Below are 18324 nucleotides of genomic sequence, written 5' to 3'. Positions count from 1 at the left end.
CGGGGAAGGAGATAAGATTTGGAGGAGTGCCCATTTGTAGGCTTAATCTCAGCCTTTCCAATAATTACGTGCTTGGAGGGACTCGTAAAGCTTAATTTTTACAGTGTGTGAAGCCTGGATAACTATCCAGCATTTCCTTTCATGCTGGGTAGGATTTACTGTCGGGGGACACGTGTAGTCCAGATTAGGTTCCTCAAGCCTTGTTAATGGGATGCGGAAACCTCTGATGCAGAAACAAAACTGGACGACAGGATCCTCAAGTCCTCTTTCCCTCCCTGCCTGTGAACAGTGCCGAGGCAGAGCTGGCAGGAATGCAGCTCGTCACCTCAGGTAGAGATCTGTTCCAGCAAGACTTCTGATTCCGTGGCCTGGGTGGAAAAAAAAGCCATGGAAAATTTCATGAGCTCTCCCGAGATGTGTTTGTGTGAGTTACAGACTGCGAGAACGAGGAGAGAATTCCCTTCCAGGAATCTTTAGGTTAACTTTCTCAACGTGTTCTGTGGAAACAATGGCTTTCGGCGTGTTAACGCTTTGTGGAGAGTTCTCTGCAATGAGAGCTGTAGGATGCTTGTTCCCTTCCAGCAAAGCCAAGCTTCTAAAGCTGGGCATGCACTAAAATCTGAGCTTCCTTTTTGACTGAAGGGCCTGACTCACGTAACTGTAGAGCAAGTTTTGTGTTCCCTGCAAAGCTCCAAGAGACAAAGCCACTGAGAAGAATCCAACTTTTAGCGTTTTTAGCCTTGTGATCCTGACTCATGGGTTTTAATGTTTCAGTCCTGGTAATTACAGGTGAACAGATCTAAAATGAATTATATTCATGTCTCACCTAGGATGTGGAAAAAGAGAATGACCAGATGTGGAAATGAGCCACGCTGGATGAGTTTTCCATACACAGGCTTTTATTTGGTGACTGTGGAAGAAGATTGCAGTTCAGGGTTTGTGGGATTTGTGTTAAGTAGGGAAGCATAGGCTGGATTTGCGTTCCTCAAGTAAATTGAGTTCTTAACCATGAATCTTCAGTGACTTTAGGTGAAGTCTTCAAACGAAACGAAAAAGTGTGAGTGATATCATTACATGAGGTAAATTGTGACAGTTTGTAGATGAGACCTCTTAGCAGCCTTCCAGTATCTGAAGTGGGTCTATAGGGGTGCTGGGGATGGACTCTTCATCAGGGATTGTAGTGACAGGACAAGGGGTAACGGGTTCAAACTTAAACAGGGGAAGATTAGATTGGACACAAAGAGGAAGTTCTTTACTGTAAGGGTGGTGAGGCACTGGAATGGGTTGCCCAGGGAGGTTGTGAGTGCTCCATCCCTGGCAGTGTTCAAGGCCAGGTTGGACGAAGCCTTGGGTGGGATGGTTTAGTGTGAGGTGTCCCTGCCCATGGCAGGGGGGTTTGAACTGGATGATCTTGAGGTCCTTTCCAACCCTAGCTATTCTATGATTCTAAGACTAAGAAACATCTTTGAGATTCATAGGGAATTGTGTGATTTCCTACAGGAAAGAAGCCAATACTGGCATTGTGAAAGAGCCTGGGGTTCTTGGTTAAATTCCATTTCAGATTATTTGTGCTGATGGATGGTACCAGCTCCCACAGGATCCGGTCTCTTAATACCTTCCTGGCCAGACCAAGCTGTTGCATTGGCTGCAGGATCACATCCCTGCACTGAGGGCCTGCAGGAGCACCAGTGGCTGTCGCACATCAGAGCCAGACTCTGAAAACCAGCCCGAAACAGGTGGTTTAGAACATTTGGGGCCCTAGCTGGGAGATGGGACAGGCTGTCCTTGGGGGAGGCCAGCACCCGGACACCTTCCTGCTCGCTTCTGTGATGGGTTGTGTGCCCTCAGCTCATGTGCTCCCCATGCCCACGTGAGGACAGAGGTGTGGTGAGGAGCGCCAGCGTGGCTCTATCCTGCAGTTACTCGCTGTGTGTAAACCAGGACTGTCCTGGACCTCTGGCCTTATTTACTTGTTGCATTTGGTGTCCCCACTCTGCTGCATTCCCAGTTCCCAAAGCCCCTCCGGTTTCTGTAGGAGGCTGGAGTCACTCTGTAGAGCACTTCCCTCCATCCATTTGATTGCCTTCCTTTCCCTGTTTACAGCCCTTGTTGCATATTGGAGCCCACCTCAGTACAGCAGCAAACAATGACAGCCATTGACTTTCTAAGGAAGTTTCCATTTCAGTGCAGCAGAACAAAGATTTTTAGGGGATTATTTATTTTTCTACAGCTTTTTTTTCCCTGGATGGCTTCTGATTTGGAAACGATGAGAGGAAGGAAAGATTTTTCCTATCGGAACACTTCCAGCTCTGTGCCAATGGCTCCTGTGTCTGAAAGGACACGGGGTGTTCTTCCTGAAAGCTTTGGAGAAGGAAACAGCAGTGTTTTGATTGGGACTGTGCTGAGTTCCATCCCTCTGGATAAAAGAATGTGTTTGGAAGCGAAACGTGTTGATATCCTCTACGTGGGTTAGCCGGCAAAGCTTGGAATTGTATTTTAGCTCTCCCATGTCACACATTGATTCACAGATTTACCACCATCAGTTGACATCAGTATGAGCACCTCGTATATGTCTCCTTCTATTTGTCATTAGTGGAGTGATTTATATCCTGTTACGAAAAGGGCAGAACTCGGGGTTTGAAGCAAACAGGCATACATTAATCAAAGTACCCTGGAGGGAGGCAAATCACATCCAGCATTTGTGCTGGAGGTAACACATGCCAGCTGTTTGCTCCAGCTAGGATATTTCAGGCTTTGTCAGTTGGAGGAGCAGATCTGTGGCCGCTGTACTCGCAGGGAGTTGCATTGCTGAGGACCCAGGCCCAGGGTGAAGGGAATGAGCTGTGTTGGAATGATGGAGTTCTGCTTTGCTTTCATTTTCCTCAATGTATGGAAAAGCCTGGCCAGGTTTTTCATGGCACAAAGCGCTCTCAGAGCCCACGCTGATGTCACCATGAATTTCAGAGCTTTCTTAACCTTACCACCACAGCCATAAAAGGAAGGGGAGTGTGTATTGAGCATCCTGTGTTTTGCGCTTGGTATCGGCTTCGGTAAATGTGGCAGATTTTTCCTGTTGTTTTGTTGTAGATCACAGGAACGCACAGAATTGCTTGCGTGAATTAACCGAGAAACCGTAACATGGAAATACAAAGCCATAAACCCTTAATGAGCACCTGGACAATGGGGATACTTCAGACCATGAGGTTCGGGAGCGGTGTACAGCAATACAGAGCACAGCTGTGCCGGGCAGGGATTGTGCCCCTGCACTGGGCACTGGTGAGGCCGCACCTCGGGTCCTGTGCTCAGCTCTGGGCCCCTCACTGCAAGAGAGACATTGAGGGGCTGGAGCGGGGCCAGAGAAGGGAATGGAGCTGGTGCAGGGCCTGGAGCCCAAGTGTGATGGGGAACAGCTGAGGGACCTGGGGGGTTCAGATGGAGAAGAGAAGGCTCAGGGGGGACCTGATGGCTCCCTACAAGTGCCTGACAGGAGGATGGAGCCAGGAGGGGCTGGGCTCTGCTCCCAAGGAACAAGGGATGGGACAAGAGGAACCGGCCTCAAGCTGCCCCAGGGCAGGTTTAGATGGAGCTGAGGAACAATTCCTGCCCCAGAGGTGCTCAGGCATTGGAACAGGCTGCCCAGGGCAGGGCTGCAGGCACCGGCCCTGCAAGGGTTCACACCCCGTGGAGACGAGGCCTCAGTGCCATGGGGCAGGGGTGGCCTTGGCAGTGCTGGGGAATGGTTGGACTGGGTGAGCTTGAAGGGCTTTTCCAACCTTATTCTATGATCATAAATGAATGCTACCCAGTTGCCTCTTCTGGAGTTACAGAAACGATGACATGAGCACACTTCACGTGGTGTCACATAGATGTCTGTGACGTTGGTTTCTTCGTTTCAAAGTGTGGCCCCTGCCACAGTTGCTTTCATTGACCTTTGTTCAACCTGGGGCTCAGTGCATCCGTCAGCACCTTCTTTCAATTCAGCTCTCTGCTGCCTTGGCATCAGCAGAAGGTCTTTAGTTCCTACCCACTTGATTCAGCTAATAAAGTCATGAACACATCTGGCAGCTCCTGCTTAGCTTTGTTCCTTTGGCCCTAATTCTCTCTGAATTAAATCGTTTGTCTCTGGCTGCCACATTCAGCCTGAGCCTCTCTTTCTTCCACCCATCTTGGTACAGTCTTTTCTCAGTCCTTTTTGTATCCTTTGTGTTTTGCTCGTATTTTACCAACATTCTTTCTCTCAGCTCAGAACAGACTCTCCCACACTGGCCACCAGTGCTTGTGTACCTTGTCTTGCTGTTTGTCCTGACTAGCATAGGCTCCTTCTGCCATACCCATACCTTTGCAGTGCCTGTGTAAAAGCCTGTGTCCCCTCTGTGGGCACTGGGTAAATGATCCCATTCCTGTGTCATCACAGGGGTTGTGGAGAAAGCGCTGTACAGGCGTGAGACAGCAGGGAGTGAGAAGCCTCTCTGGGTGAATGCTGGGCTGCACCCCCAGAGCGTGAGCAGCAGCTCAGGGAGGGGATCCTGCCCCTCTGCTGTGCTCTGGGGAGACCCCCCTGCAGCCCTGATCCAGCTTTGGGGCAGCAGCACAAGAGGGACGTGGAGCTGCTGGAGCGAGGGCAGAGGAGGCCATGGAGCTGCTGCGAGGGCTGGAGCAGCTCTGCTCTGGAGCCAGGCTGAGAGAGCTGGGCTGGGGCAGCCTGGAGAAGAGAAGGCTCCTGAAGGGGAGACCTGAGAGCAGCTCCAGTGCCTAAAGGGGCTGCAGGGAACCTGGAGAGGGGCTTGGGACAAGGGCCTGTAGGGCCAGGCCAAGGGGAATGGCTTGAACCTGCCCGAGGGGAGACTGAGCTGAGCTCTTAGGCAGAAGCTCTTCCCTGTGAGGGTGCTGAGGCGCTGGCACAGGGTGCCCAGAGAAGCTGTGGCTGCCCCATCCCTGGAAGGGAATGAGCTTTGAGGTCCAATCCAACCATTGCAACCAACCCAGTCTGTGACTCTATGAGCAGGGGCAGAAGTGCCACCTTTCTGTCAGATCAGTACCCAGATGGGCAGTATTTTCCCTCTGCAGTTCATTTCATAGGCAACAACTTCTAACTGTGGGCGATGGTGACAGGAGCACAGCACAGTGTCAGGGAGCAAACGGTGTCAAACTCTTCCCGGAGCTGTGAGGGATCTGCAGGAACGTTTCTCAACCACGTGCTCCTTGGATACTTTCAACACTGAGCAATTCTGGCCTGTCCCCAGAGTTAACTGTCCCCAGCCATGTAACAGGGCTGCTGTGCTGTGCAACCCGAGGCTTTGGGGGTGTAGTGCTTTGGGATATGTCCCACACTGGCTTTTCAGGGCTCATGGGATTAAAGCTTGGTTAAATTCCTCCCTGGGGATGGGAGTGAAAGATTGGCGGTTTTCTTGCTTGTGCCTTAGCCTCTGCTTTCCTGTACATCTGCACGTTTGTCTGCACCTCTCGCATGCCTTTACACGAACTCCAAACTTGGGCTCTTTCATTTCTTATGTGGGTGTAAGATGCACACAGACTCGTGCACGAACGTTCGTACAGAGCATAAACAAACCACTGGATAATGCTGGTGCCCGTGCTAACCGCGTCCCAGCACTTTGGTCAGGAGCCCTGCGCATCAAATCTGCATCTGGTGCTGAGGCGCTGGCACAGGGTGCCCAGAGAAGCTGTGGCTGCCCCATCCCTGGCAGTGCTCAAGGCCAGGTTGGACACAGGGGCTTGGAGCAAGCTGCTCCAGTGGAAGGGGTCCCTGCCCATGGCAGGGGTTGGAGCTGGATGAGCTTTAAGGTCCCTTCCAACACAAACCAGTCTGGGATTCTATGAAAGTCAGCTCTCGATTGTAAATACCTGTGTATCCCAAGCAATTAGCATGGAGCTGATGCTCTTGCACCACACTTCCTCTGCTTGGCGTGTGCAGAATGGCTCTGGGCATAGATGAAATAGAGGCTTCATTTTGAAACACCCTTGGTCTGTTGTACGTTTGGCTGAAGATGTGGCCCTTTGATTTTGAGAAGGGTTATACAAGTCAATATGTGGTGTTTCAGGCTTTTAACTAGAGTGCTGTTACCAAATAGCTGAGCTAGGAAGTAACTGCTTGTGCACAGTGAACTCAGTGGTGCTGGACACTTACCTATACATAATGTTACCTACAAATCCTCATTTTAAAGGATGCAGTGCTAAAGCGATGCAGGTTGCTTAGAAGCTAAGCAGAGCTAAAGGAAATCAGGTAGCCGAGCAGCTTCATGACGTGACAGAGCAAAGTGAAGGCTGTGGGATGCTGAAGCGATCCTTCCTGCTGGAAGAAATCAGAGCTGCGTTTCAAGGTGAACTTCGGGAATGCTCTGCAGAGCCAGCGGCGCGGTGCCCCAGCTCCGGGCAGCACTGGGCCATCCCGAGGCAGCTCCTGCTCTTTGGGGGTAGTTCATTCCAGCAGCGAGTCCGTTTCGCGTGTTGCGCCTGCTGTGCACACACCCCCCCTGCGAGTTGGACTCATGCATCTTAGTAAGTATTTCAGTTATGCTATTGACGTCAATGCAGTCATTAAATAGATTGCCGGCCCTCCCATCAGCAAACCTGTGCCAAAGACCTAGAGGCAGACACATTTTAAAAGAAGAACATCAGGTTTGCTTTTAGCATTTGGAGAGAAGAAGGGAAAAGTTTCCTCTGAAGTCCCTGTGCTTTGCAATAAGGCTTTGGGTTAGGGTGGGTTTTTTATTTCGCTTCATTTTCTAAGCCCCATTTTGTGTGAAGATAATTGCTGCTTTTTATTTAACACGCTTCTGTTGTGTTGCTGTGTGCATAAACAACTCCAAATGAGACTAAAAGAGTAGGGGTTTTGCAACCAGCTGAAAAATGACACTGGTTTTAGGTCTCCCAGCTAGATTTATCTGTGTCTCAAGTGACAGAAGGTATTCAGGCAAACCTGTTTAGCCTTTGACTCCAGAAATTCTGCAAGGATTGATTTCATGACATCTATATAAGAAAATAGCCTTCATTTCTCCTCGGCAGGCTCTGAAGGCATACGAGCTAATCATGACTCCATAGCAACGCATAAAAACTGTTTTCCCCTCCGCCCCACCTGTGGATGTCACATGAAGATGCTACACGTGCTGCTGCCATCAGGAGCCTGTCACTCCTCCCTGGGGCCCAGCTGCCCTCTGCGGCCGCCGTGCCAGCGGGACTCCCTGTGTGCACTCACACTGTCCCGCTGTACTCCTGAGCCGGGCTGGCCGAGGCATCCATTCATGCCCATGGCCAGGCAGATCCCTGCCTCCCGGAGCTGCCATCCTGTCCATTGCTAAAGGCAGCGCTGGGCTGTGCAGGTCTCCTTGCCAGTGTCAGGAATGGCTCTGGCTGTCAGACAAGGGCTCCAAAGGGGCTGCGGGCTGAGAACCTAAGGATATATATAGATGGCATCCTCACCCAGGTGGAAGGAGTATCTTTGCTTTGACAAGATAAGCAGGTATGTTGTAATCAACAGCAGCAGCGTGTTCCTGAAGAACAGCTGAGGAGCCAAACCATTGTTGTTTGGGGTTTTTTTGGTTGAGGTGGTCGTTTCACTGGTGATACCACACTTGGCTACGCAGGATAATACCAGGCATAGGTTCTGAAAAGGGCTTCCCTGGGATGGATGGTTTCCTTCTGAATGACCCAGGCAACTGCAAAACCAAGGTGGCAACGGAGACATCTTCATAGCGGCATGTTCTCGTTGCGTACCCACATTCTCTGTGCTCTTTTAGTGCAGGTCAAGCCCTGAAAGCCCTGTATTGCTTTATTCAGTTCCCGTTTCTTTGGACTGGATTGCTTAAGGCCTCTGTGAAGACAATAAGACTTTGCCATTGCTAATATCGGAGTTGATAAAATCTGTGTTTCTTTTGTTTTCTGTATAGAATGATAATAGTTGCTGTGGGTGAGATTTTGACAGCGCAGCCTTCAGTGGACTGAATCACTTCCATATGAGTTTGAGAAATGTGTACGAGAGCTGAGAAAAAACCCAACCCAAACCAAACAAAAACCACCCAAACCAAACTTCTGGCAGCCCAAGTTATTCCTTTTTTTTTGTAGGTCGTGGGGCACAGTTTGTGCATGCCTTAGTGATGAATAGGGTTCTTCATTGTCCCACAGATTTGGGCCCCCTCAACTTCCATGTCATCAGCCTTTTACAGCCAGTGGGAGCTGAACCGGGCTCCTGAAAGCACCCAGCAGCTCATCCCCGCAGCAGCTATATGTAAGTGTCTCCTTCCTCCCCCGAGGTTGAGCTCGGCGCTGCAGCATTGTGTCCCGCACACAGCTGGCCATGGGAGTGTGAGGGGCTGCATCCCAGGCTCTGTGCGGAGACCTTCCCAAGGGGAATGCACTGCACAGATCCCAGAGCCACCAGCCTGGCCTGGGGCAGCCCCAGTGCTCCCAGCTTTGTCCTCCGGGGGGGATCTGATTCCAAGTGTAAGTTGCTTTCTTGTGTTTTCAAACCTGTTTCTGGCTGTTGTGTTTTGACTGTCAGTGGCCAAATCGTTCGGTGCGTGGCTGGGCAGGAACCCCACTGACTCTTTTGTCTTTCTTAGTGGTGGTGGGAGCAGTGTTTGATTCTGGTTTATGGGGGCATGCACAGAGGGTAAAGGACTGGGCTTGATGGACAGAATCTGATGTACACATGGAATTTGATCATTGTCCTCTCTAGGACAGTGATCCTCTAGGATCATACTTTCTAGGGTAGGCATTTTGCCTACCAAAGTTAACTCTTCAATTATAGGATAACAGTTATAAAGATTAAAACTTTAAGAGCTTTTAAAATCAATATCTAGAATTAAAAGCAGGAGTAAAGGATTGCTAATGCGTTTTTAGCTCTGTTCCATGAGGGAATTGCATCCATTTTGAGATATCGTTTAGACTCACCAATTCCCAACCGGTGATCCTCAACAATGAACATATTGACCATCTCCAATGTTCCAATTCCCCAGTAATGCTCTGGTTTTGTTCCTGGTATCTGTTCATCTCCTGATTGACTCAAAAGATTTCTATAGGGAAGCATGGAATGCTTATTACTGTGAGCATGATGGCGTTGTGCAACCGGTAACGAATGTTGCGCTACTGCTTAATGAAACACTTTATTGTAATAGTGTTTTCTCTGTGAGAAGTGTCTAAATGACAGCCTCAAGTAGTGTATAATTGCAATACTTTTTTGACAGGGAGGAAACAACTGTTAATTATTTATGGTTATTAATAAAACATGCCAGGTTCTGAAGTTAACTCAGCTCACTGGCAAAATATGGATGCTTGCAAAGATTGACGTGTTTTAAGCAGTAGACTTTAAACACCGTCTAAGTAAGCCTGTCCCTGTGGAAGATGCTTTCATATTGTAGGGCGTCATTGATTGACATAATTTTAGGAATTCAGAATGTAAAAAACCAAGAAAAAAAAAAACCCAACCGAAAGAAAAACCCCCAAAATCCAGCACGGTCTTGATTTGACAGTGACTGGTTTTTGATTTTGTCTTCAGTCCTTTACCTGCTGAAGGCCAGAGGCAAACAGCCTGCTACCAACCAGAACAGGAGCAGGGGCTGACCCAAGGTTAGACACTGGCTTGTGTTGTTCACTAGGAGCCATTATTCAGTACTAAATACTTACGTAGGAGCCATTACTCAGTACTAACTACTTCTGTAGTTAGATTGAATTCTAGAAGAGCTATGCTTTCTAATATAGATATTCTGGTATAAATCTCCTGCTGTCATAAATACACCTTTCCAAGAGGAAATTAAACATCTGTGCCTATGAAAACCTTCCACCACACCTCCACACTCTGCAAAAGATCTCTTTAACAGATATTTTTGTGCTGTACCTAAAAGGCTTCATGGTCCAGGCGTTGGGAGCAGGGCTTTGGGTCCAGCCTGCCAGGGCCTTTCCAGCATGTTCCAGACACCTCAGTGTTTTCCCTTAAAATGAGTTGAATCCAGTTAGGCCTTTCACACCTCACTTGGGCTTAGGAGCTTAGCACTTAATACCAAACTGAGTCTAAAATGTCACATTTTACAAGCAGTGTATTTTTCTTTAAATGCCATATATTAAGTTGACAAAAGCAGGACACGGAGCAATTGTATTCTCTGAAAACCCAGAGTGCTGTTCCAAGAAGTGGAAAAGGCAGCTTGCCTTCCTGCTCCTTCCCTCCCTCCCTGCCTTTTTCCCTCCCTTCCTTCCTCCTTCTCTCTCTGGCTTCATCCAAAGTGACCTGAAACGGTGGTCCTGCTGTTACCAACTTGAGTGCAGGACATTTGGATCTGCTGCTCTAGAGGACATGGTATAACCGTCTGCTCCAGCGAGTTGAGCCTAATGTGGGGCCAAGCCATGGGCAGAATTGCATGTTTACTCCCTCACAGGTTAGCAAACACCCGTGAGGGTTTGTCACTAGCCGATCTTGCTAGAATTTGCTAGTTGTGAAACGTTTCCCTCCCTTCCTTCCCTAAGATCCTTCTTGAAGAAGAGAGATCCAGACACAAGTTTCCAGTGTGAGTGTTTTCTGGTTTAGCAGTAGTACTTTATGGGATGTGGTCCGCATCCAGATCCCACTCAAACATGAATGTTGGGCCTTCATCTCAATTCAAGCTCTTTGGGCAGGGTATTTCCCAAAATTCCTGTTACTGAAATGTCACTGGTTGCAGCTTCCTGAGTTTCAACTCCATGGTGTGAAACTCTGCAGTGTTTCCATCCACCTCCAGTGGGAACAGGCTCCGTAGCTAAAAGCCAAAACTCTGCTACTCGCACGTTATAGATCAGCAACGCGAAAATGAAACCCAAGGAGAGATGATGCTCACAGCACATTTTTCAGCAGCAGCTGCTCCTTCTGAGCCTGCCTTTGTACCGCAGCCAAACGTGGTCAGTTTAACATGCTGCTAGAATGGCTCTGACTGCTGACTGCCCGGAGTGGAAGTCATGTGCAGCTTCGAGTCAGATGCTTCACAGAAATTGCATGAATTTCACCCAACTTATTCCACAGAATTGATGATTTAGGAGAAGCAGTGATGGGGCAGAGACCTCGGCCAAGGCTCACACAATCTGCCTCTATTATGCTGCTAAATGGCAGAAATTCTGAAAGGTGCCACAGAGCATAAAACTTGAATCATAAAAAGTAACCACTGGAATCATCTGCGGCAGCCAACCCGTGTTTGACCTTCAGTGGGGAACGTTTCCATTTCCACGGCCATTTAATCTGATATTTTAACTGGGATTCTTAATAAAGGTGCCTGTAATGTAGCTGACATTTTGATTTCCTTGAACTCAGTTTGAGGTGCTTAAAGAAGTATATTTTGAGGGCCTTAATTAAATGTATTTTGGGAGTGAAAGGCTGTTCTTACCTGTGCTGGCTGCAGTGATTTGCCAAGTGCTTACACTTCCAAGAGCGCCTGGCATTTCCATTGCTGGGGTCAAGTTTATCCTCCCTCTGCCTCTTGAAGGCATCTCTTACTGCTCAGCTCTGGTGTTAACAGCATGATTTGGGATAGGACTGAGAGCCTAGGTTTGGGGAGAGTAGTTGTACAGGACTCAGACCTCCAGATTTAATCACCTTCTGCCTAAAATGGTCCAGATGTAAGGAAAAAACACAGATAAATTATTATCTCATGTTCTGTTTTATCTATTTCTGATTATGGATAAGCAAGTATTGAACCCATTGCTGTGTCCCTGGCAGGGTCTGGGGAAATATGGTCCAGTTCTGACCCATGTCCCAAACACATGGAATCATAGAACAGTTAAACCTGGTGCCCAGGGTGTGATGGCCTCAGCCTGAAGGTGACACAGAGGCACAGTGGAGATCAGCACGTGAAAGGATTAATATGGAATATTAAAAGCTGTCAAAACAAATGATGCTGGTTTGTAGGATACTGACATCTCCCTCTTCCTCCCCACCCTTTTACCCTGGGACTTGCTCTGTGATTTCAAACAGCTTATTCTAACAGGCTGTACGTGCAGTAGTAAACAGAGAGCACACTGAGTCACTGCTCCGACAGCTGAGGTGGTTCACAAGGGTGGATTAATACAGGCGATTGGCACACAGAATATTTGGGCTCTGTTCTCAGCTGCTGCAGGTCTAAAGGTCTTTAGGTTTGGGACTTGAGGCTCATTCCAGATGTTAACAGTGTTTGGTTGAGCGAAAGGTGACTCTGTACATCCCAGGGTGCCGCCACAGAGCGATGTGAAGGGCATTAGCTCAACATCCAGAACTTTCCATGTTTTCAGAAGCAGGAGGAGCACAGATTAAGAAACATCGTTTTTCATTGCGTGTGCTTTCAGCCGGTTCATGCCGTTTCTGCTGGTCCTGCTCCGTACCCGACCCACGAGCCGCAGTGAGCAATGCTCTGCCTACCCACGGTGTAGCGCCGTGCAGTTGCAGATCAGGCGATAGGGCTTACTCAGAGTATCACCTGAAAAGCAAATCTGGCAAAACAGGCCGATTTCTGCAACGTGCTGAGTACCTGATGGCTCTGGGGTTCAGCTGCAGGATGACAGCTTCTTCCGTTCCTTTCTGAGGCAAAATAAGGACAGAGAGTTCAACTGAGGTAAATCAGAGAGGTAGGCATTACCCTTTGGGTGCGTAAAGTACCTGCTGTAGGAATCCAGGTTAAAATTCCAAACTGAGGCAGTTTTTCAAGCTTCCATCCTAAAGGATAATGCTTTCAAAAAATTACATTTAGACATGAAAAAGCCCCACATTATATTTATTTCTCCTTTTAATTATACTTGCTAATTAATACCATTTAAATGGCTGGCATGGTGGCTCACAACCAGGACTCTATGCCCAGTCTTTGCAAGGCTGAGATCAGGACACGAAGGTTGGTATGTGTCTTAAAGAATTCCAGTGAATTGCGGTTGGGATGCTTCCAGGAGCCACATTCTTAACTTTTATGTTGAAGACCTTCAGGAAATTAAATGGAGAGGAAGTGAAGGACAATTTTGTGTTGATCCCCAACCTTTCCAGGAGTGAAGGAAACTGATTCAAGCACGTCTAACATGTTACCAAGAGCCTGTTCCCTGCTGGTTGCTTTATTCCGACCCTCATTTAGAGTTTCTGAGTAATGTTCCTCACGAAGAGCTATGGATTATTCATAAACTTTGTCTTTATATCAGATGCCTGTGGCCAAGTGGAGCCTTTCAGGTAAATCAGCGCTGTGCTTTTTACTGCCAGGATTCATTGCAGAGGTTCCTTTTCCATTCCCTACTCCAGGATTTGTTTCACCGCAGTCAAAGGGCTTTAACTCTTGACAGGATATTTATTATCTCCAGGTTAACCAGTCTTAAAAGCTGATTTACCATCTATAGATGGGCATGTGGGTGAAAGTAATGTTGAATTCTGTGGCAGATCCCACTGCAGACTTTTCTGTTTGTGGCTTACAAAACTCATATGAAGCAGTGAAATAGGGAATGGTTGGTCCCTTGCATCTTTCATGGTTCGGTTTGGGTTTTCCCATCTTGGTGAATTGAAATCGTTGCTGTGGTCCGTCTAGATAGTTCCTTCCTTGTCTTAGGCCTGTTGTGAAAGTCAGCTCGTGGTTTCTCAAGGAGAAGTTCTCAGCTTTGCACAGATACATAGAATCACAGCTTCTCCGGGCACCTGGTGCCAGCGCCTCAGCACCCTCACGGGGAAGAGCTTCTGCCTTTGTACCTAACCTGAACTCCTGAGCATGCATGGGGACAGCTCAGGGGATGGAGGCAGTGGGCTCAGCCATGGGCCGAGATCCCTGCTCCAGCACACGCACATCAGAGCGTGGCACCAGGTAGTGCAGAGCAGAAGTCCTCAGCCCGGCTGCGGATGAGCCAGCTCCGGAGCCGGAAGCTGTCTCGCCACAACAGCCCAGGATGGTGCCCCACCTAATTAATGCTGTTGAAAGGCAGCGCTAATTACTCCTAGGTGGAGTGCCTCCTTAGCACAGCGCTGCTGCTTCCAGGATCCAAGTTGGTTTCCCTGCACGTGGAAGCTTACCAGCCCTCTGCGAGCCTGCCCACATGTATCAAGGGAGATAATAGACGGCGCAGGTAAATCCGAAGTCATTTCATAATCATATCCTGCTTTTTCAGTGGCTTTCTCACACTCCTGCGTTCACATGCAGGCCATGTGCTCAGGAAGAAAACATTTCTGCTCACACAACCTCTTACTCTGATCCAGCCTTGCCTTGTTTAGCTAGGAAAACAAAACCGCAATCTGGGCACCCCATGATTAGCAGGAAATGGGGATTGGGGTTTTAATCCCTGCTCTCAGCAATAGGTCTGGGCTGAGGCTTCTTTCGGCAGCTTGTTAGAACCAATGGTCACCTCCATCCCCAGCCTGCAGCTCTCTGGCCTGTTTTCACTGTGCTCTGTGGGGCAGTGAGAGTTGAGTGTATCCCAAACACACACTTTCAGTTGAGGAAAGAGGAGTGATGGGGATTCACTTCGTTTAAAAACTCATCATGACCTTGGTAACTGTGATCTGTCTTCAGAAAGGTGTCTGAGGTCTGGGTTTGTTCCCGTACAAAGCATCGTCTGGTAAATCATTTCCAGCGTTCTCCTTGAAGGCCTTTCTTTTAAGTACATTGTCAGTCTTCTGTACTCAGTTTTTGAGACCCTGTGGAGGAGAGGTCTCCCTTGCCTTGTGTTTTCCCTCCTGTCTCGTGATGAAGGCAGGAATCCTACAGGGCAGCAGGAATCAAGCCCGGTCAGTAAAATGATAACGTGCCAAACCGTGTGTTTGCTCCCCGAGATAAAGTTGGAACTGAACAATCTTTCCCGATCCTTCCACAGGCCAAGATTAGATTCTGCCCCTCTTGCCATTTCTGCTTCTCCCTCTCCATGGACTGAGGAATTCCTACTATGCAGGCAAATCCCGTTCCCAGATTCCCCCGTGATATCACTGCTAAGTGACATCTGACAAGATGCTTCCTGCGTTTTGTTACTTCCATTTGGCACCATAAAAGCACTGTCACTTACCCTTCTGATTTGTGGTGGTGACACTGTATTGTTCACTCCTGTGGCTGCTGGGGGAGAAGGACACTGCCGAGATGGGAACTGCCCTGTGGTAGAACTCCATCCCCCTCCAGGATGAGGCGGTATCTCCAATCTAAGCCCTTCTGCAGAGCTGCTCCAGTTTTCCTCACTCATTAGCATTTCAGATTAAACCTTTAGGCTTATCTTCAGATCAGAAATTATCTCTCTGGGAAGCTTCCTTGGCTCCTATTAGACACATTAAGGTGTTCTTGGTGATTACTCCTTGGTTTTGCAACTCATTGTCATGCAAAAGGTGCAGTGTTTGGGAATCTTGATCTTTAGTCTTTATACTGCAGGGACAGGCCAAGGGGAATGGCTTTAACCTGCCAAAGGGGAGACTGAGCTGAGCTCTTAGGCAGAAGCTCTTCCCTGTGAGGGTGCTGAGGCGCTGGCACAGGGTGCCCAGAGAAGCTGCGGCTGCCCCATCCCTGGCAGTGCTCAAGGCCAGGTTGGACACAGGGGCTTGGAGCAAGCTGCTCCAGTGGAAGGGGTCCCTGCCCCTGGCAGGGATTGGAACTGCAGGAGCTTGAAGGTCCCTTCCATCCCAAACCTTTCCCAGGTTCTCTGATCGGTGCCGCCTGTGGGCACCCGCAGTGATTGCCGCAAAACCTGGCAAAATCCAGGGACCTCTCCAGCACCCGCGATAATAAACCGCAATCCCTGGACCCACACCAATTGCTTCAGCACCTGCCTGGTCACTGCTAGCAGCCAGTGGCCTGCTCAGTGAGCTGCCAGCGGGTCCGCAGTGACCTGGTTCTCATGCCCTGGCTGTGATCCACCCCAGCCACCGGTGGGTACAATCAGCACTCCTGCAGGTTTGTCCAGTTCTGCCTTAACTGGCTCCATCAGGGCTTGGCTCTCGCTCCAGGCTCACCTCTTGCCGTGAGTTTCCTTGAAATGTTTCATCTTTGCCTCAAAACCATGGTTGGGCCCCTGTGACGTATCCCCTGCTGCTCACCTTGGGCTGGGAAGCAGGAATTGGGGTCAAAGGAAAGCTCAGGGGAGCAGGCTGCCCAGCACCAGGGCTCTGCAGAAGCTCCTCTGTTTGCCCAGGGCTTCCATTTGCTGCTTGGTCTCAAGGCTCCGTCACTGTCACAAGATTAATTTCACCTGCCTTCGGCCACCTGAAAATTATAGCCCCATCTTTAGTAGTGGCTGGGTTTAGAAGGCAACATCTTGTGAGCTGGGGAGCAAACCATCCTGTTGTGCAGGAAGATCAGGAATTTCAGCAGAAGCCAACTGGGTGAAGCAAGGAGCTTCTTGGCGAGTCCGTGCAAAAAGAGCAGGCCAAAAGTGAGAAGGACTGGCAATGAAGGAGGGGATGTACAAGTGCTGTTTGGGTATGAGGGGTGAAGCAGGGCAGACCAAAGGCTGGTAGAGCTGTGACTAATGAGGGGACGCCAATGAAGTAGGGAAAGGAGCTTCAGAGAAGATGTCAGTCTATGGTGGAAGCAGCCTGGTGACGCCTGGTACATGGAAGGCCAAAGTACTCAGTGTCTTTTTTATCTCAGTCTTTTCCTGGGCCCTGGCACATCCAAGCCTGCTTAGGAAGGAGAGGGATGGAGGGCAGTAAGGGAGAAGCAGGCTAGGGGTGACTTAGAGGAGGTGGATGTGTTCAGGCCCATGGCATTGGACGGGATTCAGGCTGGAGGCGGTGGCTGATGTGACTGTAGGGTCAGTGTGTGTCATTCATGAAACACTGTGGTGCTTGGGAAGGTCTGTGACAGCAGGAAAAAGGTCCATGTTTGAGAAAGGCAAAGGGGATCTGGGGAACTATGGAACACTCAGACTGTTGGTCACTGGAGAGGTCACTGAGGGTGTCCACCGGAGTCTATTTCCAAACACACGAAGGACAGGAAAGTAGATTGGGAATGGTAGATGAAAGCTCCAACCTCCTCCTGCCAGGGCTAGTGGGTCTGGCCTGGCTGTGGGGACACCGCGGGTGCATATACCATAGGCACTTTGGCACCATTTCCCACAGCATTCCCGGGTGGAAGCTGAAGCAGCATTGGTGGGACAGACAGCCTCCTGGCAGGGTTGGATACTGCTGCACTGCCAGTCTCTAAGGGTGGTGATGAAGCTGCGTGTCCAGCTGGTGGCTGCTGACAGGAAGGCCTGGGGTGTCTGATGGTGCCCTGCAGCTCCTGGAGCATCACGTCAGTGTTGTGTTGGTGATACTGGGGCCAGTCCTGCTGGGGGTGCGAGGCTGGAGCCAATGACATCCAAAGGTCCCTGCCAGCCAGCTCTGAGACCGGGATAGAGAGCTGCCTTCTGTAGCTGATGGAAGATGACAGGCACCTCCGGAGGGTGATTCAGCCCATTGCAGCCATGGTGCTGAGAATAGACCAGGATCACCCCTCGGAGGTCCCACAGCCACTTTCCACTGGCTGCGGGAGCTTAGGTGATTAACTTGTAGATGGCTAAAGATAGCCCAGCTGAACCCCCCACCCAGTGACATTTCTGCAGGCTAATATTACTGCTGCTCTGGTTTGCTCGGGTTACACCGCAGCTGATGGGGCAGCGAGTGCCTCGGCTGTTGACTCAGAAACATCACTGCTACTATGGCAGTGGAGCAGGGAGCAGGCGGCTCGGGCTCCTCGCGTCGTGGCCGAGTCACGCTGCAGGCATTCCTTCCGTCACTGGGAGCCTCTGCTTCAGTGCTGAAATGAGCTGTGCCTTCTTCCTTCTTGGGAAGGCTGCGGCATGGGGACGTGAAGCCATTTGGGTTTGTGTCATTCCCTACACGAGGGAGGCTTTTCTTTCTCCCTCTCATATTCCTCTCCCCGGTCGCCGTGAGGCATCTCTGCTGGCTCCTCGGAGTCTTCCCGTTTGGACCTGGATGTGTCCCTGATGTTCTTGGCGGGTGCTGTTTTAATCACTGCCTTGGCATCTTCAGCAGTGTTGGAGCCTTTTTAGTAGGAGCTGCGTTTTCCCAGCAGCCTTTCCGGGCAGCCGGAATGGTGTGTCCCAGAAAGGACCTGTCTTTCATTAGGGAACGTGCAAAGCTGGGCTCCTCAGCAGTGCATCAGAAGAGCTCATTTCTTCTGCTCCTTGTTGTTAGGAAAACAGAACCCCCAAAGCAAACTGCCCCCCAAACCCTTGGCCGGGCTTTGCCTGTGGTTGTCAGATGCTCTCAGCAGCAATTTCAGCCTCTCAGGCGTTATTCCTGGCAGCAGCATCTCGCTCATTTCCTGGCATTTTCGCAATTAGCAGTAGAAAGCTTTCACTTCATTTTTTTCGGTCTCTATCTTCCCCTGTCATCTCCGAACACAGACTCCATTGTTTCTGCTGCTTTGGAGCCTC

At 49.6% G+C, this 18324-nt stretch overlaps 1 protein-coding gene across 3 annotated transcripts in view; it reads left to right on the top strand.

The window, feature by feature from the left end:
- The window catches only part of PDE4B (phosphodiesterase 4B), a 226341-nt gene that overhangs the window by 166642 nt on the left and 41375 nt on the right, over positions 1-18324 (top strand). The window lies entirely within an intron of this gene.

The sequence above is a fragment of the Lathamus discolor genome, chromosome 3 (genome assembly GCF_037157495.1).
Source record: "Lathamus discolor isolate bLatDis1 chromosome 3, bLatDis1.hap1, whole genome shotgun sequence".
Classification (NCBI taxonomy): Eukaryota; Metazoa; Chordata; class Aves; order Psittaciformes; family Psittacidae; genus Lathamus; species Lathamus discolor.
The sequence above is the reverse complement of the archived record's forward strand: the minus strand, read 5'-3'. Positions and strand labels throughout refer to the sequence as shown.